Genomic DNA, 27,001 nt, shown 5'->3' on the forward strand with positions numbered 1-27,001 from the left:
GGAAGAGCATTAAGCATCTGACAAGATGATATCTAAGTTCAATTTCCTACTCCTCACCTGATTTATACCTGCAGCAGATCATTTTCCTTTCTGTCATAAAGACCTCTATAAATCAGTGGTGCTTATGGAAGCACTACAGAACAGGGTCTCTGGATTTGTATCCCCTGTGTTTGCTATTAGGAAGCCATTACAGCCACATTTTCCTCCTTCAAACAAAAATGATCAAATCTAATACTGGCAAGATTAGAGAGATAAAGAGAGAAAGCGCTGGCAGAGCTGTTCAACACAGTCCCCTATCTAAACAATATGCTCTAAACTCAATAAAAACAGGGCTTTTTGCTGGTGACACCATTATCCATCTGTTTGGACAAAATTGCTGTATCATGGTATAAATCTGCGATACAAGTGACATATCCTCTAAAATAAAAGGGAACATTAACTGCTCTATCTTCTAGAGGCCATGGGACTAGCTGGCTATAAGCTCAGTCAAGTGTGATGGCAGTTATACTGTGTTTTACTAGACTGCAGACAATTATACTTTGCTCCTCTCCCCTAAGAAGACAAACTGCCATGGCTTCAGCTGAAATGATTTCAAATAGATTTTCCAAAATGTCTGTCGCCAGATTGCTTCCATACATTATTTCACTTAAATGGAGGGAAAAAAAGAGGGAGCAAATCCACAAATCAATCACACCAGCCCACTTTACCAGATGGAAAGACGAGAGCTTTCAGTGGGTGCGTGCGTGTGTGAGTGTGCGTGTGTGTCGAAGACCTGCAGAGAAGGACAGTTATAGGATGTGCTCAGTCCTGTCTCTGCTATGTGTCTCACTCATCTTGAAGGATGACATGGAGTATGTACTTTCAGCGGTGAGCTGGCAGTGCTGTAAAAGTGGAATAATGTATAATGAACTGACCCGCTGACTTCTGGCTAGTTCAACAACTACTTCATTCAACCAATCATGTGTAAATGTCCGTTCAAATTAAAGGGGAAATACAATTATGTACACAGGAGGCATCACACTCCTATGATAAAAAGTAGGCTGTATACAGTCTGTGTTCAGAGTTGAATACTTCCTTTTAATTTTGTTTTTAACATATGAATATGCACAAAATAGATCCAGGTATCCAGTTACAGAAAAGAAGGCTTAAAATGTGTTTACATAACACTAAATATGGCAGTTAGAAACAGAAACTGAGCGAAGATGATTTAAACAGCTTTGACATCTAGTTATAAAAGCATATAAACTATTATTCATATACACACACACATACATAATTATTTTTAATAGGTATTTGTCCACAGTACCTCAGCATCTATATAAATATAAACAAGCCTTCATTTAGTATCAGCCAATGGGAACGCTGGATTTCAGTCAGTATTACATCCAATCAGGGCTGGACTTTCTCCGCACTCACGCAAATATGCATTAACGCTAAAGTCTATGACTGTGCTGTGGTCATGTCTTAATTTCATTGGAGAAGCTAGCTTGCTAACGTGTCTTAAATGTAGTAATATATACCATAGTGGAGTTTAAAAAAAAACAACCCGTCAGCCATACCTGTGACGTGGTTTAAGAGGAGATAAGGTTCTACTGGAGGAAAACAGCCTTATTTTTAAGTTAGCTAGCAGCTAACTTGCTCGAAATTGCTAATGCTAGCTAGCTTAACAGGTAGAGAGGAGACGCTTCAGTGAGTTTCACCCGATGGAAACAAGTTAAATGGTAACTTGACGTAATATATGTGAAGTTACCATGTGAACTTAAGTTGTACTTACTCTGGGTGAACACATTATCTTCATGTGTCCCTTTAGGAGCACCCATCAATGTATCTACAGCAGCAAGCAGCTACCGCACTGTGTCAGGGGACCATCTGCAGATCAGAGTAAGGTGCCTCCATCAAGGGCAGGGGCAAAAGTAAGTAAACATAGGTTTCTAAGGTCTATCCACACGAAAACGCTCTTTTGTGTTTCCGTGCAAAAACGCGCTTGTATTGCATCGCTTTGGCCGACCGTCCACACGGATCCTGAAAACGCACCTTTTTGAAAACGGGTCTCAGGGTGGAAAAATCAGCCCTCGGCTCCCGTTCTCGTGTGGACGGCGAATCCGAATACTTTCCGAAACGATGACGCCATCGCCATATCCCTCGAACTCTAGCCTTCGACCCCTGAACCCCGCGACGTCTCACAACAACAACAACAATGGCGGACTACTGTTTGTGTTCGTGTTTCTTGCAACTTACTTGCCTTGTAGTCGAGTGTGAGTCGCAGCAGCAGTTCGACCTCATTATCGCTCCACAGAAACGCCTCTGGTTTCCTTGCACTAGCCATTTTCGTCTTCTTCTTCTTGTTTTCGGATTCTCCTTTTACTGTCTATTTGTTTACAGCGCGCAAGCTTAATGCGCATGCTCAGTCTCTTCTTCTCCGTCTTTGGTTAATTTGAAGCGCTACCTATAGGGCTGGAATATGAACTACAGCATTGGAAAAAAGATCGTTTTGGTGCATGTGGACAAGGTCTAAAAGCAGTAGATTGTGTGTGACCAAATTTATCACCATGCTATCTGTGCAAAAGTTGCCAAGCTGAGATTTCGCACCTAATATAGCCTGTAGTCCTATAAACAATGTACATGCACTGGTTATTAAGCAAAAGAGGCCCACACTAAAACGGTGTTCATATTTTAGACCTAGAAACATGTAAAATAAATGCACAGCTCCTCATTCATTGTAAGGCCACTGGATTGATGCTGCAGATGTGCCACCAGAATAGAGCTGCAATGATGAGTTAATCGGATTTTTTTTTTTTTTAATTGCCAACTATTTTGATAATCGCATCATTTTTCACACAAAACTAGTAAACATTTGTGTCTTAAATGTAAAGACTCCACTGTGGGATCTGGGAAATTGTGATGACCATTTTTCACATTTTCTTTTACATTCTGTAAACCAAGAGATTAATTGTTCAATTGTGAAATGAAAAAAATAAGTTGGTTTCAGTGTTACAACACAAGGTGTCATCCACTAAAGTGCTGTGTCAAATTTAATCTCCTTTCCCGCACCCGGCACAACACAACAGAACAATTAGCAATTTTTAATGCAGTGCTGAGATTGGTATGAATGCTTGCTGAAACTTGCTGGCCAAAAGAGAAGAGTCTGTCACTGATAGGTTCAGTTAGCCTTCTGGGTCCCACTCTTCCTTAGAACTGCAACTGTGTGTTGAGCGAATACCCTCAATATCAAACGTGCTCAGTGTTTGCGTCGCTGACTCTGTCTGTATACAACACCATTTCAGTTGTGTGCAAGAGATGAATATAATCATGCATGCTCATTTAATTGTAGCTGCTAATTTTACCAGTCTTAGCAAATAAGAAACTAAAATGCAGACCGGATAAAGTAGATTTGGTTTGTTTATTTCGGATGTTTTGTTTGTGCACTTGTACGTTCCATTCAGTTCACAATTCAATTCAGATACTTTGTCCGTCCCCTGGGTGGCAATTTGAGGCAAGCTGGGTTGCAAGCAAAAGACAGACAAAATAATTCATGCACACAACTAAAAACAATTCAAAAAACCCCCCAAAATATAATCATGTAATGATAGAAGTATAATAAAAGGAAAGTTCAGAGACAAAATAATTAAAACCAGTGGATGATCCACAGCACACTAAGAGTGTTCAATACTAGAGACACATGCCAAAAGATCTTAAGTGCATCAATCAATATAGTAATTTGACTTTCCCTTTTAACTTGGCAGTTCACAAGTCTTATGACATATGGATTAAAACAACATGTATATTTTGACTTGCCGGCTATATGAATATAAATATGTATATATATGTGTATATATATGTATATATATATATATATATATATATATATATATATATATATATGTATATGTATATGTATATATTTATATATATATATATATATATATATATATGTGTGTGTGTGTGTGTGTGTGTATATGTATATATATGTGTGTGTGTGTGTGTGTATATGTATATATTTTAGAGATCGTACATACGCCACACTGTACATGATTTATGACCAAAGAAACCATACTTTACCACCAGTATGAAGACAGCAATCAAACCTTTACAGATGGCCTACAATGTCTGAAAAATTAAATTATGTGGAAATACTTGTGTGTGAAAATCCTGATGCCATGAGGTCTGCAAGTATTCCACCTTCTTTGCTGTTTTCTACAATATAAAGAAATTAAATAATGACATGAAATAAAATAATAACATTTTTTAATTCCTGGATTAATATGATAACTTCTTTAAGGTAACAGCATTTTACTGGCATCTGTTGTTGAATACATACAGTATGTTTACATGCAAGGAAAAAATGGTGTTTAATATATGATCTTTATAGTTTGTACATTTTAGAAAAAATTGCCTGACCAAAGCATTATGGGATCGACTCCATCAACCTGTAACTCTGATGAAAAAAGGTTTGTGTAAAGAAAATTAATGAAACAATTGTGAAAATTCCCAAAGGACATGTAGCCATTTCAGTTTTTGTGTGCTGTTGTCCTCAACAAATCTAAATGAGAAGAAATTATAGATTTTGAATAAACCACTGTGCACGCAGATGCACACCCAAATTGCACACACTGAATTAATCGTTACTCCTGACTAGAAAGTGTTCAAACTGACATACATCTCAGTCTCAATGACATGTAACCTGACACAGACCGTATCACACATAGGGACATGCTATGTGCTCAAAACAAGTAACTTTATACTCAATTAAAAGACCTGCACATCCCTGTTTTGTCTTCCAACCCATAAGGAAACAGTCACATACATTAAGAATCTACTGCAATTCAGCATTATAGTCATGCACATTTATTACATTTGCTCTGTATAGCTCAAACAGCCATGCATGACTCAATCCATCTCTGTTTTGTGCTTATAGAGTTGTATGTGAGATGAATATTTGCAAAAACTGCCACAAATGTGCAAAAAACCAAAATGTGCTGAATTGGAACAACAGATTAAAGAGCTGCTTCGCTGATTTCCATTTTCTAAATGAAAGAATTACTGCCTCTCATGGTTCTTTATCATCATTTTGACTTTCTCTGCATTCCTCCCATAATGTTTCTATTTTAGTGTTATGTCTCATTGAACATGTACCTTTGTCTGAACCAATATGTGATTGTCCCTTAGTTATTGCAAAGATTTTAAAACTGAAATGAACCTTAGAATTAGGTCAAAACAGCGCAAAGGAATATGACGATTTAAGCCTCAAAAACTGTATATGTGTAAATTTGGCAAAATGAAGGTACTGGAGAAAATGTTGAATGCTTTGTTTAAGGGATATGGCTGTGAGAAATTAGATACGTAAGATAAGTAAGTTGCAGGTGACAGTACACAGGGTTTATTTTCTGTGTACATAATTGTAACTCAGAAATGAGAGTGGTCATTTGCCATCATGTAAACCACTCTCTGTAAAACTCTACTAAACATGGTCAAACCAGCAGAATCTGTGCTGACTTTTGACCCCTTCTTACAAGAGATACTGTAGTATCTCTACAGTTGTGGTCTTGCGTAATTATGTCTTTCTTCTCACTGGTGTTTCTGTGCCTCATGCTATGATCTGATTTTCTTTTGTGACCCTGACATAAATTCAACAGTTAACACAGAAATGAAAGTCCCTAAAGTTATGAATTAATGATTCAAATTCTCAAACAGAATCAAAATACATACAAACACATATATTTAAAGTTCAGTTGTCTACCAATCATTATTGTTGATTCTTTACTTTAAATTATTTGTTTAGATTTTCTTATCCTTGTTCTTAGCCATTGACTTCACTGTGTAGGTCATGTAAATAAAATATTCCAAGATAAAATGACAGACCCAGGATTTTTTCTTTAAAATCGCAAGAGGTGAGGGTGTTTTATCAACATTTATGTTAGTTTCTCATGGAAGAACGCATGGTTGATGAAAAAAAAACATGGATATTTAGGTAGCTGGTATCTATGAACAAGTACAATTTGATGCAGATCCTAGATCTGGTGGTCTTAGATTGTGGTTATGCAGTTATGGGTGGTTTGCAATTTAGAGTGATACAGGGCTTTTAAATCTGATATTGGATTAGGCTTGATTGAGCTAAAGGGAACTGTTGGGCCTTGGCGGAGGTATGCACTCTACTGAGTGCCGTTCTAATTCAGGTTTAGATTGTAGCTGTATGATAGGACTGCTGCTCTGAACATGTACATTAGCAGTCGATCCACTCTTTGCAGGTGTTTAATCTTTAAGCAGAAATTTCTTTAGAAACCACAGAAATGCCAACAGTGATTGTTCCCTTGGTGTTTTAACTTGTGAATGTTCGCCATAAGAAAGTCTTAAGCATCTGTACATTATAGAGTGATTATAGAGCATATTTCCTAAAAAATCTCTCTGGGCCCTCTTTGAGTCGGAGGGAAAAAAAACAAAACAAAAACAAAACATCTGTGAGGATCGAGGGTGGCAGAACAGAGCGTGAAGATGGCAGTTCAAAACAGCTTTTAACAAAATTTAAATACAGTTTTGCAGTGTTTATTACATCACCAACAGTTTGACAGCCCCCAGACAACATTCATGAAAGTAATTATCTCAATAAAGCCAAGGTACAAAAACAATCCATGACTCTTCTTTGTGGACATTAGCCTGTTGGCACCGCTGTGCCGTGACTGTGCACCAGATAGTCTTTTACAGGGATATTCCCTGTTGCCAACCATAATTAATTGCTTTACAGTCTTCGAGGCCATAATGCTCATCAGTTATTAATTAGAAATTCATTTCACTGAATAAATAATGCTCATGATTGATGATGAAACTTGTAATTAGGTTCTTGGAGTAATGCACAGGGGAGAAAGCCTTTACACTTGGAACCAGGCTATTAAATACTGCTCATTTAAGGGACCGCTATACCTCTTGTCATAAACCTTGGCTGGCACATCTGGACTTGGGGAGCGGCAGCATAAGTTGTTATACACATAGGTTATATTAGACTACCTGCTTCAGCAACAGCTCTTGATCTTTCATGCTGCAGAGCTTTTGTTCTTGAAAACTAAAGCATTCATTCCCAAAGCACCAGGTTGGAGCAGCAATAACCTGCTTAGTTCAAAACAACAAAACAGATTAGGCTATTACTAATCTGTGTCCTTTCAAACATATAGCATTGTTGCTACATTACAAAAATCTCATGGGTCCTTCCAAGCATCATATAGCCTACAGTCTTTTTAAGTGACGAGAGAGAACTGTGAAAACTCAAGCCATCTATGGCTCACTATTGATTTTACACAGAAGACCCAACCATTGTTGATAGCCTTTTTGATATATTTTCTTGCAACCACCAGTCCCTTTGGAGTTCTGTGGAAAATAAACCAGTCAATATACACCTATTAGGATTTCTTGATCTGAGCCCATAAACCTATGGTGCACAGTGTTTCCGATGCTCATCGCATCATAATAGCACAGAGACCAAAAGCTATTACTTTTGGAGGGCGAACGATTAACAATTTAATGGCCTTCTTTGATATTCTGCTTTGTGGCCAATTAACATGATTGACCAGCAGTAGGGAGGAAGGTGCACCATGATACCCCTCAACATAAAGAAAAAAAAAAACAGCTGCTCATGATGGTGTAGCCTCATCAAGAAAGAGTACTACTGGTCCCTTTCACCTGTCATCACAGATGGGAGTGAGCAATGGTTACCCCCTCCATTCCCTCTCCCTTTGGCTAACCAGTATCTGCCCTATTAGCAATTTATAATGGAGATCAAGAAGTAGTCAGTGGAGAATGAAGACAACTGTCTGCACCCATTCCTAATTGGCTTTATGTTCTCTTTCTGATAAATGGCTCGCAGCTACTATAGAGTCCCGTGGATTTTATTGCCCTAATAGGACTCCGGAACTGGATTTACTAACAGATAGTGGGTCAAAAAGGACATAGAGAGCAAAAATGTTAATTAATATCAATAATGGCCAATTATTAGTTTGACAGAGGGATCCAAGCTAGCTGTGTGCTCTAATGACTCTGAGCTAACTTGAAGGGAAACACTGGCGAATTAGCATAACTGTGTATGCGCACTCCATGGAGGTGCCCAGCAAACATCTGTTATGTTAGAAATTCAAATAGAATTCCTATTAGTAACCCTCGCTGTGGTTGCATAATCAGTCATTCTTCTCTGGCCATTTTTGAGGCACTAACAATGCCCCTGTGACTGGTGGAACTCCTCCCTTTGGGCTTTCCAATCAAATCTGGCCCCATGTGGACGAGGTCCTAACAACAGACGAGGCAGTGTGGACTTGTGAGGGGAGCTTTGTGCTCTGACAGGAGCTCAATCTATCCACCCATGACACATGACTAAAGAAAGGAAAACTGTTATTTATTTGAATACCGAAGATACCAGTTAAGGAATTAATGTAGAAATATAGCTTTCTGACTTGCTGGGGTGCAGCTACTTATTCCCCTGTGCCTTTTGTGTTTTTGACTCACATGCAAAGTGTATTTGGAGGCACTAAATTGTTTGCAAGTTGTGTTTATGTCATGGATTCTTGTTCAATTCTGAATAAATACAGCACCAAAGAAGATTTATTAATTTATACTGAGGTCATCTGAAGATAGCAGCTTCTTTTGGATATTGAAAACAGAAAATATTCTACTGTGGAATTGATTTTCTATTTGGAGCCAGTAATGTTATTTCTCTGTGCCTTGTGGGAATTACTGCACACTACTGTATGGATGCTAGCGAGCATCTCACATTTGCTGTTGAACTATCTTAGTAATCAATGGCCGCTGTTATGCAGAATAAATGCACTCAAAGACAAAAATCATCAACATCCAAGATCCATCCTAGATATTTGTATACAGTGGCATAAAATCAAAATGAAATCCAGGCGGCTTGGCTGATCTTCACATTCCATACTGACACTTTAAGGTAGGAAAAGCTGGGATAATGAGGGCTGGACATTGGACTTTTCTTCAGTTCAAGACCTCAATAATACAATTTAATAGCATTGTTAGGTTTTTGAACATTATTAACACATCTAACTACATTTTGAATGTTAGATCCTAGGAAATGTTAATGTGCACACTGTTCACTGTAAGCACACATTAATTACCCAGTTTCCCCTCTACTCAGTAATGAACTAACATCACTTCAAATATTTTGAGATTGAGATTTTTGAGAAGTACAAGACAATTCTTGGTTTACCTACTGTCATTTCTAATTTGTTTACTTCTCATTTATATGCTTTTATGTGGCTCAACATATAATATGTGTTTGACCTTTATTGTCCTTGGCACCCACCCATTTCATGTAAAAAATGAAGATGTAGCAATAAGCTGATTAATCAGTTATGTTTAAATTATTGAATTAATTACCAACAATTTTCATAATTGTTTTGAGTATTTTTTTTTTTTTTTTTTCGAAAAAAGTCCCAAATTCTGTCATTTCAGCTTCTTAATTGTGAATATTTTCTGGTTTCTTTACTCCTCTTTGGGAGAGTAAATAACTTTTGGCATCACCTTGGGCTTTGGGAAACATTCATTGACATTTCTCACTATTTCCACACATTTTCTAGACGGATAATTGACAGATTAATGGCCTATGAAAATAATCATTATTTGCAGCCCTAGTAAAGATACATTCTGTATACTCTAGATATTTCCATCCAACCTTAAATTCCCAGCCTGCCTGATGAGGGTCGGAAAATTGTATTGTGCTCCGTTTAATGTCACCGCATTAATTCTTAAAGTAATATTAGCCCTCACTAGCTGCAGAGTAGTGTGAGACTGCTGTCATGACTTACAACTCGGCGTGACCTTCTCTGTTATAATCTGAGCATGTAATTCCCTCTAGTGTAATGTCATGTTTGATCAGAGGAGCTACCAGTGTCCTGATCTCTGCAGTGCACAGCGGGAGGTGTGGCGAGTCAAATGGACAACCAGAGGTTCCCCTTAAGGGCAAAATTGACTCTGTTTGCATATTCTCCTCTTGGTGAGGTAATGTTTTGAATTTTCGAGTCATCAGTAGTTTGTTATTTGAAGGTAAATAAGTGCCATAATAATGACTGATTCTTTAATTTACACTGATAATTAGGGGGTCCTCCTGAAATCTAAATTGAAGTTAGTGTTTGGAGGAAAAAAATAGCAACCGCCTATAATCAGTCCCTTTATTTTCCTGAGCAGATTACCTATTAATTCATATGGCTTTAGACTTCTTTGCTTTAACTGTTTTGCCTCGTTTGAAATAATATCTGTGTGCTGAATGATTATCAATGTGCTAATAAAAAAAACAACATATGTTTGGTGCACAGTGCTGCATCCAACAGATTTGGGTGCAGTATACATGACTGGGCGACTCCATGGTTGTATATATGAAATAGCTTCAGCTTTACGCTCCTCTCCATTCCAGGGCCTCCGGTGTATAAATTTAGTTGATGGTTTTCGTTTCTCTTTCTTAATTCATTGCAGTCGGATTCCTCTTTGATGCAGTTCTGTTGTCCCCCAAACAATTGAAGTGGAGACAATGGAGGCATAATGATAGATCCGTGTACCCACCATCTGTAAGAGCAGCTGCTCCCTTGCATCTGTACAATATGCTGGAGCGGGGAGCCTCAGTAATCTGCATAATAAGGAGAGGGCTTATCTCAGTCTAGTTAATAATCACAAGCAATCGATGCACTTCATTCCCTCACTCTTGACTGATGAAAAAAAAGCAACAAAGTTTTGGTATGTTCGCCGTATCCTCGAGATAGGCAGGGGTCACGGCGTAATGCCAAGCTGTTGATTTTGCCTGGAGCTACAGATTTAGTCTGCACTCTATTTCATCTTTTCATGAATACCATAATTACAGCAGGACGCTCTGAGTTATCATACTGCCTCTCCCCTCCTCTCTCCCTTATAGGGTTTACAGCCTCTGTAGCAACGCTGGAGCTCATATCAGAACTGGGCGCATGACTCAAAGTCTGTGATAAACACATAGCTTGTGGAGTGTTGATAAGAGTTGCACCTTATGAGCAATACTCTCAGACTGCTGAGAAGATTGGCCCCGTAAAACACTAAAGAAATTCATTGGAAATGTAACCTCCTGTCTGAAATGCCTTCTTAGACACTTCTGCTTCTGTGCAAGAGGCCATAACATTGCTATAGTAAGTCGTTTTCTGCTGGGCATCATATCAAAGCTCAAGGCAACATTTATCTCTGAATCCAGGATAGTTTTCGCTGGCCGCAATCTTACACGTTTTAACTTTAAACTTAATCAATTATCAGTCAGTCATCATTTCATTTTCCAACCACTTGCTGTGTTTGGGAAGTGCAGAAATGTTTCACTTACTTTCATCTATTTATACAAGGACAATGCACATTAATCAACATTTCTGTGTCAATATTAGCCAGCTGGCTCATATTCAAAAGTGATCCTTTGGTGAAATGTTTTAACAACTATAAAGTGATAACATCTAGACAACTAAGATGCTGTAAAGACAGCATCTAAACAAAACAAGAATGCTCAAGACAGAGTCCAAGCCATGCAGAAACAGTTAAACATCAATAAAATATTACAGTATCAATTAACATCACTTCGAAACAAACAGCAGTGCAAGGACAACACACAGCGAAGCAATGCAGACCAAAACCATCTTTTAACACATGCAGACATGCAGCTCAGCAGTAAACTGTAGACAAAAATAAAAACCATCAATCACTTTGTTGATCTTGATAAAATGTTAAAGGATGCAGTTCCAGGATAGTAAAAAGTTAAAAAAAAACAAAAAACACATAAGACATGCAACACAGCAATGTAAGACACAGCTATAGAATAGCGTACTGGATTTTTGATAAAATACAAACAAATATTCCACCCATACTGAAGCACTCAACCAAGGATTTTTTAAAACTTGGAATAATCAATATATAAAGAACTGATTTGGCTTTAAACATTTATGATACTTGATCATACTTTTGCTGAAATTATATTCCACTGGAGGATTTTAAAATCGATATCTGGCTTAAATGCTTGTTGACAGTCTGGGAGGACACGATCTATCCATTGAATGGCCTTTTTGTGTTTTGGCCCTATATGACATCGAACATTTCGTCATGCAATTTAATAAATGCCTCAGGGGTTTGTGAATCAGTATATTATTATTTTCTTAAACAAACCCTGTATTTATTACACTTGGTAATAGCCGCTAAGGAGACACTAAATTGATTGGATAGAAAGTATACTATAATATTGATCAACAGAGTCTCCCCTTGGTGTTCTCTTGTTAAATATGCTCATTAAATCAAGTCTATTTAATACTCCGCAGTGTGAAAGTAGACTCAGCTTTAATTGTTCATGTTCTTTGTTTAATAACTGTGAGAAGAATTCCCATCTTAGAATAGACTCAGTGCTGTTTGAGAAAAGCATAATACATACAGTATTTTCTAACAGCGGCATTTTAATTTATGCTGGAAGAGATCATTTATAATTCTTCTTTTAATACATCCTCTTTATTTATAAATCAGGTGCAGAAATGAAATCATACTGTTTTTACTTGCTGATGCTATACAAATGAATGGATTGTCATACAGCCAGGAATATATACTGTGTATTAAATATTGCCAACCACTTCCCATGGTTCCTGAACCTCCTAATTAAGCATGCATGATGTTTCTCTCCCAGCTGCTAGGCTTCTGAAATGCACTTGGCAGGTGTATTGAGCCCCCCAGTGAGGCCCGAGAATGAGAGCGGTATACGTAGAAGTGCAGGTGTGACATGTTAGGAGGAGTCCAGGTGCTTATTGAGTTATCAGAGGCAGCCACAGCACGTTTGATTTATCATCTGGGGTTTCGCATTGCCATATTTGTGTGGCAATATATCAGACAACAAAATAAAATGTTCAGAAAATTACCCGCCGGAGCGCTGTAGTCGTGATAACTTACGTGTAGCGCACTGTCGGATGTAGTGCGGCAGCCGCTGACACTTCATGTGAAAAATTGACAATGCTTATTGAATCTGTGTAGTGACAACACATACTAAATCATGAATGCAAAGCCTTTAGCCAAGCCAAAGATTCACCTTGAATTCACCCTTTAAGTGTTATGATTTGTCACTGATTTGTGGTTTATGGCTTGTTTGTCTGCACTAGAATCAAACAGTTAAGTTACTGCCATGCTGGTCTCACTGAGAGGGCATTACCAGATAGACCAATTAGAATATCTCATAAACCACATCCATTAGAACTAGTCTTCAGGTACTCATCGTACAACGTGCGCTCTTTGACATCAATGCCATGCTTACCTCTGCATTCCTCAGTGCCTTAAACTCAGAATGAGCCAGCCAGTCTCCATGAACACATAAAAGGTACCCAGATTTATGGGGAGGTTTTTATCCTAGACTCAGGCACCATCTGATAAACAAGCACTCTTTGCTTGAGGCTAAATAATACTCTTTGAGGTCCTGATTTACAATGCTGTGAAGGACCCATTTGTGGTTCAGCTCTGAGGCACGCACCTCTGTGATTGGTCATCCGTAAGCTAAAAATTTGGGCTCAGATCTACAGCTCACGAGCTTGAGGATTTCTAAATGGACAAATGCATAAGTGATGGTAGGTTTTTATTCAGAGTTAATAGATGAAGAGAAATGAACTTTTCAGACATGTGAAAGGCTCTTAGATTTAACAAAATCCTCCACAATTCCCTCTGATTGAAGCTAAAACTGAGGCAGCGTGCAGCCAATCTAATATTCCTGGCTTTTTAAAAGAGAACTCATTGGGGTATTGGTCCACTACATGGACTCCTAAGAGATCTGATTAAAGGGAAATCCCTCAATGTTTTACCCTCACCTTCTCCATAATAAATCAGATGCACATTGCAAATGCCTAAATTCATTTCACACTGCCTTCGTTGACATAGGAGAAAAGAAATTTCCAGTGAAAGGGATAGATGCTCAAAAATACTAATGGTGCTTTGCCCTTTTATAAAATCTAACACGCAACTATTTTTTTGTGTGACTGGAAATATAGTAGATAACAACTGACATTTGTTCAGCCATTTTCTGATACCATCTGTAGTGCTCAGTCTGAATGTATATTTCTTCTTGACACGTGAAAAGGCACTCTGTTTAAATATGGGAACCATTAGTTCTGGACTGGGAAAACTCCATAAAAGTTCCAACAGCTTGAAAAGTCAACAAGTACCACCATGTGCTGACTTTTACGTCATGTGTTTATGCACTGACATAGCGGATGAAAGGGAATATTTGGTTAATGGTAAGAAATTTTTATATTATTTCACTCATTGCATCTCATTTGTTTGCTCAGAATATTGTTTTGGCTTTAGATTTTGTTACATAATCGGCAGTCTTTGCTGTCATATATGGAGACACATGGTGAATTAAAGTAAATAACTGATGATGATGGTATTACATAGAACTGTTTGTAAACTCTTCATTAATTCATGTATTGCACAATTGCCTGTTCACATGTAATTTGTGCTATGGTAACAGGTTGGCATCCAATTAATTGTTTCTACATTGTGTGTCAAAAGAACGACTTCTCATAAGTCCCTTTCATATGATGTGGAGCATATTTGAAGTATTTGTTAGGGATGCAGGCTATGGTTTGGCAACGTTAACCAATGATTACCCACGGACACATAAGAAACCCCAATATTTCAAAATGTCTTATTTTTAAAATAAGTGTCTAACCAGTAGATTATGCACACCTTCCGGTAAGAAAAGGGCTAATATGTAGTGAACAGACCTTTTCCCCCCTCTCTGAGTAGCGGACTGTGTTCTGCTTTAAGGTGCGTAGTGTGTAGATGCTGTGTTTCTTAAGTGCGTTGAAGCTATTTGGTTTAATTCTTGTCTATGATTATGGGTTATGACTTCATCCCTCTGATAATACACATAATGTTACAAATTATATATATTGTAAGTCTCGAGTAATATATATTCTTTGCCGCATAACCTGCCAGTGTTTGAAATAAGATTATAGGACTTAGCGGTGAGCATCTCAACTAATTATCTGCTGAAGCAAATGGACCCAGGGTTACAACAGGAGCTCAGTTGCACTTAGTTTCTCCATTGCTGACATGCACTGGATTGTGTGTTTACAAGTTCTTGGTGCATGACAGAAAGTTCTGAGGCTTGGATATTAACCAGTGAGTTAACTGCTAATGATAGCATCAAGTATCATTAATGAAAAAAAATCACAGATCATTTGCCTCATGTGGATTGCCTATAAAGAGACACAAATGAGGATCTGATCTCATCAGATTTAATTCATAATGTTTCTCTCTTTATTGTACTGACGTTAAACATATTCATATTCATGCGATGAGGATTTGCTGGTAAACATGTTTTGTGCATTGTAAGCCGTATAGCCCAACCTATATTTATCACAGTCCTCATCTCATGTTGCAGCCTATACATCAGACCCTTCATTTACAGACCTTAACTTTAAAACCTCACACACTCTCTGAGGTATATTTATCCTCATATCAAATGTCACTAACACAGCTCCCCTCATTTTAACCTGCCTCGTTTCTGAGCTGCAGTTGTTAAAGAAAGCTCAACACCTGAGAAAAACAACTAACTAGACGATTTTGCTTGTTTGGTTGGTGGTTTTATAGAAATTTAAACACTGTCATTGTGGTTCAAGTATGTCTATTTTAAGCCTTGTCTTTTATGTGATGTTTATGGGGTTGTGAGAAGGCCATGACATTGTTGGGTCATATTTTGACACATTAATTGGACTACGGGCTTTTCATCACAGCTGTTGGGAAATTAAGAGGAGATTGAAAGCCCCTGATGTCTTGTAATTACTGTTTCATGTTGTGTAGCCTCACTTACGAACAGCAGCGCTCTCTGATAAATTGGCAGTAAAAGCAATAATAGAGCAACTACCATACATTAAGAGGGAAACGTCAAAAGTTTTGATAAGAAAAGAAAAATTATACTTGCATCATTTAAAAATTAATACAAAGTAATATGTTCATAATCCATCCAATCCATTAAAAGGCAAGTGAGAATAGAATTATGTGGTTAATTCTACTGTGATTACAATCAAGTAGTAGCACACAATTAACAACACAATTTTGGCTGTGTAGCTGCGTGCTCGGCAAAGGAAGTGTTTCGCCCAGTGTGTTTGTGGCCATTTTCCAGAGGGGGTGGGGGCTACATTCAAAACAAATCGCTGTCCTTGATATCAGCTGGTTAATCCTCTCCTTTTAGTGGCTTTATTGGTTCATTCAAGAGGGTCTGTTGACATTCCCCCTGCCCTGTTAAAAGGCGACTGCATCTCAAGTGAAATCTGGAGTGTTCTTTACACAGGCGGGGAGCCCCATGTGGCTCCTGCCTCCCAGTGGGCCTGTGATTTTCCTGCTTTAAGTGTCTACTGTCAACACTAATTTGTCCCACTCCTCCTCCGCCCCCTCCAGAGGGGGACGCTCTCCTAAAGTTTTAATAAAAGATCAGCTATAACTCGCTGTTTTCTGGGGGTGAGACAAGAGCTTTAAAAGCCACAGAGGCAATAAGATGCCAGGTAATGATTACAAGGCTTGACCAGAAGCAGTTACCAATACCACATGCTGTTTTACAAAGCACACTGAAAGTGTGTGCTTAAGCTAAAGGCTGTCTCCCTTACAGGAGTCATGACCAAATCTGAGATGTAGTCACAACATGAAATGATTGGAAATGAAAAGTAAAGTTCTAGTTTTCTTACAGTGTTGACAACAGACAGTGGTTTAAAGACATGATATAGATGTAACATTTTTGCATGAAAATGTCATAAAGAACTTGAACTTTGAAGTATATTTTGGTGAGTGTTGTGCTTATACCAAATGTTTTGAACAATGTTTATGATTTAGACTAATCCTAACTTATATAGAACTTTATACAGTCCAACAACTCAACTCTACTTGACAAAATAATCATTTTTTAAAATTTTTTGTTTAGTAACACACTGCACATAACACATTGAGATAACTTACTGTGTGTTTGAAATCTGGATTGTTGCATTGTTGCTATTCTGTGTTTTTCTTCCCTGCCAAAAATCTGCAGTGTCAACATCCTTCTCGTTAGATAGAGGAATCATTTTGTACCACAGTGTGCTCAAATACATATCGGTAACAACTTATTTCTTGAAGCATTTAAAATAATGAGTCAAACCCAATTCTCAAATGATGTTTGTGAAAAACATTGTTTAAAAGTAAGACTTTAATACTTCATTTTATTTACAATGTGTAACTGCGTGTGTCTCTGGCCACCATTGTGGCCTAATACAAACTGAAAATGTGCTGCGGCCCAGTAAATCCCTTCGTGGGCCTTCATTTATCCATTTTTCCTGTGGATTAATAAGAGCAACATGATTGCAAATAATAGTTTCTGACATGTTTTGCTTGAATACCATCTCAGAGCTCAACAAAGTAAATTGCTCCATTTCATTTGTCTGCTTTTGATGTCTAAAGGAAAATCAATGAGAAAAGTAATTTCTCTCCTGCCATTTAACCAAATTCCCATCTACCTGAATGATAGGTCCCAGGGAAAGCAGTCAGGAGACTTTTCTTTTCAATTATCCCTGACTTGTTTACATAGTGTTTTGTTCACTGGACTCAATGTTAACATACAAATCTCATATGGGTTTGGTTGTTATTGAGGAAGCTTAATACAATTTCACTTCTAAGGTGGGCAAGAACCATGTAGGAAATTGTTCAATATCTCAGTCGAAGCCCAATTTTCACTGCATTGTTTTGTCGCACAGTGTATTGTAGGGTTATGGTAATGTAATATGCATAATTCATACACCTTGGGCCCCCTCCTCATTTTTGATTCTGCTGTCCTGCCTGTTCATCTGAAGCTGAATTAATGCTACATTGTCCATTAGGCGGCCATAACACAGGGCAATGCTGTCACACACTGTGGTTGAACTGAAATTCCCTTGAGGCAAATGGTATTCTTCATTTTTCCATTTTTGTATATGGGCTATACAGGAATTGCTTTGCAAAACACCACATTTCTCAATTTGGGTCAAGACTGATGTTTTAGATGCCGAGATAATAATTCTCCAAAGTGATAGGAAACACCATTGTCACAAGGAACCAAATATGTTTTTTGAACCACTCCGAGATAGAAATTTGCTTTGTGCTAACTGTATTTTTGCTACTACTATTCTCAGGTGGATTAGTGGCTGTGAGAACACAAAGAGTGAGCGTTAGATGTGGCTTGTTATCCTCTCCAGGGTTCACTTAGAGAGCCCCAGACTGCTGCAGTTGTGACCTTCATAAGGCACTGTCTCCCTGCTGGGAACACACACACACACACTCTCACCAAGCACATCCACTCCACAGCCGGCACTCATTGGGTCATGATGGGGCTAAGCAGCCCCATTACAGCATGCTCATCTAGACTGGGATCACGTGCACAAAGCGTAGAGATGGACTCTAGCCAAGAGGTCTCGGGCCCATGGTTTCTAGCTCCTCAGCCCGAGTGTACTGTACTTAATGCTGCAGGAGGGAGTGTTCCAGTTGTAAGATACAATAGATTAATGCTCTTCTCTGTATTCTATATCTGTGTCATCTTTTCCTCATGATACCATTCTCGTGATGTTTCTGGCTGAGCTCACTGTATTATAAATCCATTTTTTGGACATGCCGTGGTCAGTTTAATGATCATTATGTGGCTCCGATGGAAAAACAAGGGAATAAGGTGAATCAATGATCGATTTTACAATGTGACTTGATTCATGGGCAGAGCTGTGATAAATGGCCATCTTATCGAGCCTCAGGGTAACTGTTGTGAAATAAATTTGTATGTTGTGAGAGTGAACTTATAAGAAATGCCTTTTGGCTTTGGTTTTTCATTACTTGACAAGTCTTAATAACATATAACATCTCTACTGTTCAAGAGAAAATAGTGCATTAGCTAAGGAAATACTGGCATTTAAAGTTGAAACAGACTAGTTGACTAGTCTTAAAGTAAGAATCAGAACGCATTAATATTTGATAACAATATAATCCATCAGTTCAAGCACTGTCTGAAAAAGGACCCGTTAAAACTAGTTTTAGAAATAGTAAACAGGTCTGCTTACAACAGCATTTTATTGGGTAAACACAACAGTAAAGTGGTGTTGCTTACATATGTAATTCATTTTTTTTAGAAAACAACATATGACTAGGAAAACATGACATTTCAATGGAAACTATGTCAACTTGTCGTCTAAATGTGTAGATTTATAAAACGAATAATATTACAATTTTAAAAAAAGCTTTGACAACTAATATTTTTGGTGCCAAGCAATGTTTAATCGACTAGTCAGCTAATAGCGCACCTCTTTGGTGTTAGCTTAAAACTACAGATTACAAAGCAGCATATAGTTTAAAGGTGACAATGAGACATTTCACGGATATATATGGAACTGCAGCTGTGCCTTCCAAAATCATTTGAGATCCAGATTTTAATTCCTCAAGCAGCACATCACCCAATGTGTTGTTTCCTCCCATTTCTATTGAATTAGTCAAATGAGATACAGAATTGCCTTTCTCATGAGGTATGTAGCCTCTGTGCCAGCTCTGTAAGAACACGGGCATGTATAATATCAAGCGGAGGATCTGTCTTTGATTCGAACTGATGGGAGGGCGAGCTTCACCTAAAGGTACTGAAGCAAAGAAATAATGGTATACTACACTGCTTGTGAAAAGCAATAGGAGAACGGAGGGGGGTTCACATTAAAAGTGTCTCTCTAGGTAGCTGACATGACGCGACTAGTCAGACGTAAATAATGACAGACGGAAACTATCATGAGGTCTGTGAAGCATCCGCGTGCTGCCATCATTTTCTGTCTAACCTTGCATTGCCAGCAGCTCACCAGCTCCAGAGATCATTTAAAAAGCGGACTAACGATGCTGCCAGACTTAACACCAGTCACAAGGATTTGCATGCGTTTAGATCAGCTAAATAGATTTTTATTTCAGCTAAAGGTGATGATGCCCACATGGCAACATTTTACCATCTTTTGAATTCAAATATAATTTTCAATAATTCATGCAAAATATGTTTTTTAATCACATCATTTTAAAGGGATTTCCTGTAGCTGTTTTTAACGAAACATGTGTCCATGCTGCTTTTCAGTTACATGTATGTTTGCCAAACTATTGCTGATGAGGAAAATAGGGTTCATTTTTCTCTTTAAGTGGATGTGTCACTTTTTGAGTGAGGCTAAAATGATGATACAAGAGGACTAAAAGTTAATATCAATTCATTGAATGACCCGGTATCGCCATGGTTTGGCTTTTTAATTATATTCTGCTCATATGACATACAGCTGCTTTACTACCTGTAAATCAAATTTAAATCAGGTACCACGAAGGGTACAATTGAGAAAGATGGGCCTAATTCTAAAATGTTTATTTTTGCATTGCATTGCAAGAGATGAGCAAAGTCATTTAGTTTGGGCAGAAGGCTTTTCTTCACACTGATGCACCGACCCAAGACACGTCTGAAATAACATTCATATAATTGCTTTATGGCTGTAATACCTTTATGGTGTTTTCATATTTCTGATTAGGTCATTCATTGCTTGCTTCAACCAGTAAGCACATGCACATATTTCATGCAGAAACTATGTGCGAGATATGTTGCATTTAAGTGATATGAAAAATAATTTGAATATCCGCATAGCCTCTCATTTATTGTCCCAGTTCACCCGTTCCTTACCAGAAGACAATAACAATGCAAAACAAGAGCCCATTCTGCTATATAATTAAAATCATCTTTGGGGACATGCTTTGCTCTGCACACAAAATTTGAAACTTAAAAAATGGCATAGTAATGTATTTGCATAATATAACAATGAGTCCCACTCAACAAATTTATTAGTCTAGATTCTGAAAAAGCCATGGCAAAGCAACTTGCGTACTATAATTGGCATCTTGTGGTTTGCTTTCCTGAGGAGAAAGTGAATTTTATATGCTTTTATAATAAATAGCATATTTAAGCACCCAGGAAATCACTGCAAGACATCCATCCTGCATCGTTTCATTTATTCTAGTGTGTTTAATTAAAGCTCGGAAACTACATGCAATTTGTGTCTGAACAGTGTCTAATGTCTGAGACTGGTTATTAGATATTAAATTGATGCATAATTCAGGCAATTAAGAAAGTAATCACACAAAGTAATGTAATGGAAGTTAATTATTACTGCATAAGCAAACAGTTCATCAATGCTAGTTAACGCTGTGACTGCATCCCTAATATGCTCACCGAGCACGGAAATTCCTCTCCCTCAATGTTTTGATGTGCTGATTAAACATTGTAGAGGCAGATTAGTGAAGAAAAGAAGCAGGGCCCTCTCACCTCCGCTGTTCCTGAGCGACAGGGTTCAGTGTGTTGTCGCAGCAGGGGGGTGGGATGACGGTGTGTGGGGGTGTGGGGGGACGTATTCTTGCCCGACTGCTCTTTAAGCGCCAGAAATGACGAGGAAGGTTGTTTCAGTGCAGCCAAGTCCATTCTACAGTCATGTCACAGGTAGCATGACTGTCGCGTCCTTTTTTTTTTTTTTTTTGTATTGAAACATGTTTTTCTTATATTCTCACATTCTTGTTTTGCACACTATGTACTGCATGAATGAACAGGGTGGACAGGAACACCTTACAAAATGATAATATAGTATGAAATTCAACACCATCTTTTATATATCTGTCTGTCTGTCTGTCTGTCTATCTGTCCATTTTCAAGGGGCACTGATTTTACATGCATTTATAGTGAAGTTTTCTGCTTCAGTTTTCAGTTTATTTTTAAACTTCAAAATATCCTGCTTCCATTATGTATCTTTTGTCAGTGTTTGATTTGAGGGTATGTGTATATTTATATATACTAGTATATTGGTATATTGGCACCAGAATTTGTTTTTCTACCTAATATCGGTATCAACATCTAGATGACTCTAAACTTGACCCAAACAAGAGACTAAATTCAGCATATTTCTGCCTCTACTCCCTAAATTGCTGGAGTAACTGTTTAATGAACACATAATCAACACATAATTAATTGCTAATTATTTTATATTATTTCTTCAAGCAAAAATACCAATACAATAGACCAAATCACTGACATCTATCTATCTATCTATCTATCTATCTATCTGTTTTTTTTGCAGTTTGCTCTTTTACCAGCGCAACCTTGTGTACCTGTCATTTTTACTTGTGCAGAAAAAAGCTCAGTGACAACACAGCAGCTTTCCTGTGTGGGTTCAAAGACCCAAAATCACGTAAAACCAACAATTGGGCAGCCAGACACACTCTCCCTCTCTCCCTCTCTTTTGAAGACATCCGATAAAACAAGACCTTCCAGCCTCGGGTTGTTTTCCTGAGTAAACATGCATGTCACAGTTGACCTTTCTCGGGGTCAGGCTGCTTTTATATTGGCTGACATGTTTCCAACTTAATAGAACTGTTTAGCGGAGATCCCCTGGGCCCCTATATTTATTAAGCTGCAATGAGTTGCATCTGTCTGGTTGAATCAAGAGGACCAATCAGCTGAGGTCAGACACATAGTAACAGAGAAATATAGACATATAGTGACACACAAACATATTCTTAATATGGGCACCCGCACCCACACATCCACACACACACACAAAGATGCAAACGTGTGCAGGTTTGCAGCATGTGCACACATGCAGACTCTAATTGTATTAGTTTATTTCTCACTCAGACAAATGATTATTTAAGCTCCTTGTAGTATATGTGTAGCATGGAGTAATACATGTAGTAGTAGCTGTTAGCAGAACAGCATGTGGCCTAGTGTGACAGTCTTTTGTCCTGTTTTCTAAGCAGTTTTCTGAGGTGTATTGATTTATCTTTGTTCAGCCTTTGTACAACATCCCATAATGCCGGTCATTTTCTTAGACTGATTTTAAACCCCTGTCTGGTAATCAGGGATAATTGTCAATTATCACAAGGAACCATCAGATCAATTACTACAAAATCAATGCAGTGCCACTTGGCTTGTACTGCCTCTTTTCTTCCAGCAGAACTACCACCTGGAGTGGTAAACAAAGCTTGTAAATCTAAAGATGCATATAAAACTGCTAAAATATGAAGTTTTTTAGGGTTGCTTTGTGTTGCTGGAGAATCATTGCGGGGTGACTTTTTACAGTCATGTTCTGAGATAGCGAGGCACCAGATGCATCTCTTGTTGCTGTTGTTTTATAACACCTAATGGAGACGAAACTATTGTTACCTCTTAAACTGAAGGCTGTGTATTATATCTTTTTCCTTTTTATGAGCGAGCTGGAGAGGAGCCTCTATTTCTGGTGGGTGAGATGACTTTTGTGATGAAAGTTAATGTCGGGGAGTCCTGATGTCCTTATTTTCCTCTCAGAGGCAAGATTCCACTTTCACCTCATGAAGGAAAGACACCATCCGCTGAATGGCTTCCGCTGTGTATGGAAACAAATGTGCTGCTGTAATGGAATAGCCCGGTCAGCAGCCTAATGTATTATCTCCTCCTCAACGTATTTATTTACACTCAACTACTCCACAAATTGTCTTGTCATCTTAATGGGTGAGGATTAATCTGTTGCCATGCAGGCTAAGGTGAACGAAAGAGATTTACTTTTTCCAAACTTTGTTTGGCACCCGAAAGGGTGAGTTAACGCTTTAAAGTTCATGCTTTGAAATGCTGTACACTCAGATTTGTTCCGTTGTATTCTGTGTCTCTGATTTAAATAGAAAGTAATCCTCAATGTGTAAATCATAAATCAGCTACTTATGTATTTGATTATAATTAACATGTAATCATAAGTCACAGGCTTGCACTATATAGACTTTACACGTTCCCTTTTTCATTACACCCATAGAGTGTTGTGTTCAAGGGCATACCTTACGTTTCACTACAGAGGAAGGACAAGCTATATCAAGACAAATGGTAAGGTCATCATTAAATCTATCGCAGTATCTGTAATGTTTAATACAGAGTATATTGTGTCTACATATTAGATATTGAATCCTTGTTTAAGACTGCTGCCAGAATCATGTTGTCCATTTCGATATATGTCAATTGTATTATAATCATTTTCAGTGAATCTAGCAGAGATTGTCATTTACCCAGTGTCCAAACTGCTCATATTTCATCCCCACCTGAAAGAGGCTGCCATTGAATATAATCACATACACACCTACTGCATCAGACCAAGAGAAAACAGAGTGTGCACTTTGTGCACAGCTATTTATATCAATAAGTCCCGTGCTGAGAGGCACAAAATGAGCGTTTAAGCTGCAGGGCCCAGAGAGCTCAGTAGCAGGTGGGCAGGCTTCTTTGAGGTGCCTGGGCTGAGGGGGTACTCGCTCTTTTACAGGTGTTGCCCATCTCGCTGTGCCTCCGCGGCTCTGGGAAGGTTTAGGTTTGGGAGGGAGCGGGACAGCTGGAGCAGCAGGCATTGGGGAGACAGAGAAAGAGCCTCCTCTCACTGTCGGGGCCTCCGCAGGTCAGTGCTTCTACCCAAAGGGATGGCGGAGCGAAACGCCATCAATTCACAAACAAAGGAGCCACTTCACCCGCCACAAAGGAAACATATGTGATAGAGCTGACTCCCGAGCCGCAGCTCACTTTAACATGTCAGGCTCCCCTAATTAGCTTTGTTAACTCCCTCTGCTGTCTGCCCAACTGAGGCCCAGTCACATGTGGCTTTGTGTTTACAAGGGCAAATGCTTGGACTCGCTCCCAAAACAGACATTTTGCTTTAACTTGATACGCTGGTTTGTTTAATCGTCCTAGAATGGGAATTATCCCCCAACAATTTCCCAATTATAGGTGGATTTTATTGACACAGTATTGATGTATGATGTATATTGATTTCTGTTTTGCTAACAGCTTAAACCTTACAGCCCCCCTATTTGTTTTCTTTAAAAAGGTTTTTTGCTGCAGAGCTTCACAATGCTTTTTATCCACTGCATGTGCACGTCTGTGTTTTAGATGAAAACAGCTGCCCTTCAATCTTTATCGGGATGTTTTGGAGTCATTACTGGCCAGCCTTCAGACTGTGGTCTGCCATGCGTTACATGTTGCAGTCCACACTGAGCCTCATGTGACCCCTGCTGCTTACCCACTGGCAGTGCAATTTAACCAGGCTGATGACATGCAGCATGACATCCCTCGGAGAAGTGTCCCGCTCACAGCCTCATTGGGGGGTTTGGACAGGGGGGATGTGTGAACTGCAGGAGCCCTCAGTGACCTCTCTGGAGCACAAATCAAATTGGCCTGTGATTCAGGATGGGTGTGTTTGCTTTGTGTAATTTTCATAAAACTGAAGTCATGCGTTGCAGATTTTCTTATTTGAAGGTAGGAAGGAACCAAACCAGAAACTTCCTCTCAACTTAGCAAAATGAAGGAGGCTTCCTGTATACATACAGTAGATCTTGCTGTGAATGAATCTCATTATCATAAGTCAACCTCAGTTAGAATTCAGCCATAACTAGATGTCTCGGGTCTGAACACTAGGTGGGTCTGACAACTGACACGGCTGAAATATTTATAGCCTCTATGTTTACGATTTGCTTCACTCTGTTTACCTCCCAACAGTGGCAGTAGATTTTTTTTTTTTTTTTGAATTTCGATGAAAAATAGCATGCAGCGAGGCCTTGATGTATTCGTACATAGTTTCATGTACGCTGCAGTACAGCAGGCGGATTCCATTGGACTTGTATTTAACTATACTATGTGAAATTCAGCCTCTGGCCCTGCTGGCTGCCAGACAGTCCAGCACTTGAGAAGCACCCGGCCCAGAGCTGTGTGACTGCTGCTGACTGAGTGTCATGATCCCAAGATCTCTGCTTTCTCTTTGACAGGAGGGTTTGAAATTCCTGGGTTAAAAGTTCTCTGAGATGATATCTCAGAAGGCTTTTGTGATGATGGTTCATGACAGGTATTGCTTTCAAGTGGATGAAGGAATTCTGCTGAATGTCTTTCCTGCGGAGAACTTCAGAGAATTGCATTAAGGACATAAAAATATGGACAATTAATATTACTCAAATATTTTTTTATTTATTTGATTGGATTCACTGATTGATTCAAGTTGAGGTTTATTTTTGTGTAAATGTTTCCAGACTGCACTCAATAAAATCTACATTTACATTACAGTATCAATAAATGTCAGGACATTAGAAATGCATTTCCCTTTCTCTGAAATAATGATTGTCCTGCTCTTAAGGGATCCATGAAAAAGAAAGCATATCGCAGTGACCTTATGTACCATGTCTGTTTATCTTCTGCCACTTATATCAGCAAGTAATACATAAATATGCATTCATTAGATAATACAGTGATGGGCCATATTGCATTTATACAGAAAATTCCCATTCTTTACGTTTACTTTTAAATGACAGATTAGTGTCAGTGTATTTTCAGCTACTGCAGTCTACCCATATTTTAAAGCACAAGAATATTTACCAAGCAAATGTGTATCAAAATATGGCATTATTCCCTGATAGGTGAAGCATACATACTTTGACATGCCTCAGCAACTCAATGTATTCTACACACTCACTGCCAGCCATGACAGCAGAGTCCTTTTTGTTCCTTTTCTCCTCTTTTTCCTGAACACTTAGAATAAAAATCACAAGTACTGTTGTGGAGAAATACCAAGGTAACAGTCTGGAGATGTCTGGCCAAAAGGGATTTGTCCCTCTAGGTACAAGGTAGGGAACGGTATGCCCTGCTATTTTGCATTTTCTGAATTGCTTAGCTGCCCAAGCATGCTTTATGTGGGCCAGGCTCTTGAAGTGTGTCATAGCATCATATGACCGCTGTACGGGAGGCTTGCTGTTGGACTTTACCCAACAAATATGGATTATGTTAAAATGGGCTGTGAATTGACGAGGATATGCTAATACGTCCCAGATGGCTATGTGAGAAGCGGACGGCGGGGACATGCAGACAGTATATGGCAGAGGCAGTGTTTGGCAGGTCCATCATTCCGTCATTAAAGGCCACATTATTACTTACAACAAGGCTTGCATGACAATTGCT

General features: G+C 38.6%; 1 long non-coding RNA gene across 6 annotated transcripts in view; it reads left to right on the plus strand.

The window, feature by feature from the left end:
- The first annotated feature begins 1,157 nt into the window (after positions 1-1,157).
- The window catches only part of LOC119025375, a 77,736-nt gene continuing 51,892 nt past the window's right edge, over positions 1,158-27,001 (plus strand). For 2 of the 6 annotated variants that reach the window (XR_005076798.1, XR_005076799.1), the window contains exons 1-2: positions 1,179-1,721; positions 1,811-1,913. This is a non-coding gene — a long non-coding RNA (uncharacterized LOC119025375). Of the gene's footprint in view, positions 1,722-1,810; positions 1,914-23,834; positions 23,903-24,332; positions 24,462-24,949; positions 25,769-25,821; positions 26,076-27,001 lie in introns of those variants that run through there. The other 4 variants (XR_005076795.1, XR_005076797.1, XR_005076796.1 and 1 more) reach the window with 4 other exon arrangements.

Source organism: Acanthopagrus latus, chromosome 9 (assembly GCF_904848185.1).
Source record: "Acanthopagrus latus isolate v.2019 chromosome 9, fAcaLat1.1, whole genome shotgun sequence".
Taxonomy (NCBI): Eukaryota; Metazoa; Chordata; class Actinopteri; order Spariformes; family Sparidae; genus Acanthopagrus; species Acanthopagrus latus.